Consider the following 249-nt stretch of genomic DNA (forward strand, 5'->3'; position numbering starts at 1 on the left):
TACAAAAAAAAAAAATCAAAAAATGGTTTAATGTGACAGTTTTAGTAAAAGAGAGAGAGAGAGAGAAGAAAAAAAAAAGAAACGATAAATCATTGTCAACAATTGTATGCAAATATTAGCAATAAAAAGAAAAAAAAAAGAAATAATCGTATGCATAATTCCAACAAACTATAATTATTTTAAAATAGAATAATGATGAGGAAATCACAGAAAAAAAAAAAAAAACGAGAACGAAAATTATTAGAAAAT

The sequence above is a fragment of the Loa loa genome, assembly GCF_000183805.2.
Source record: "Loa loa unplaced genomic scaffold supercont3.798, whole genome shotgun sequence".
NCBI classification, from domain to species: domain Eukaryota; kingdom Metazoa; phylum Nematoda; class Chromadorea; order Rhabditida; family Onchocercidae; genus Loa; species Loa loa.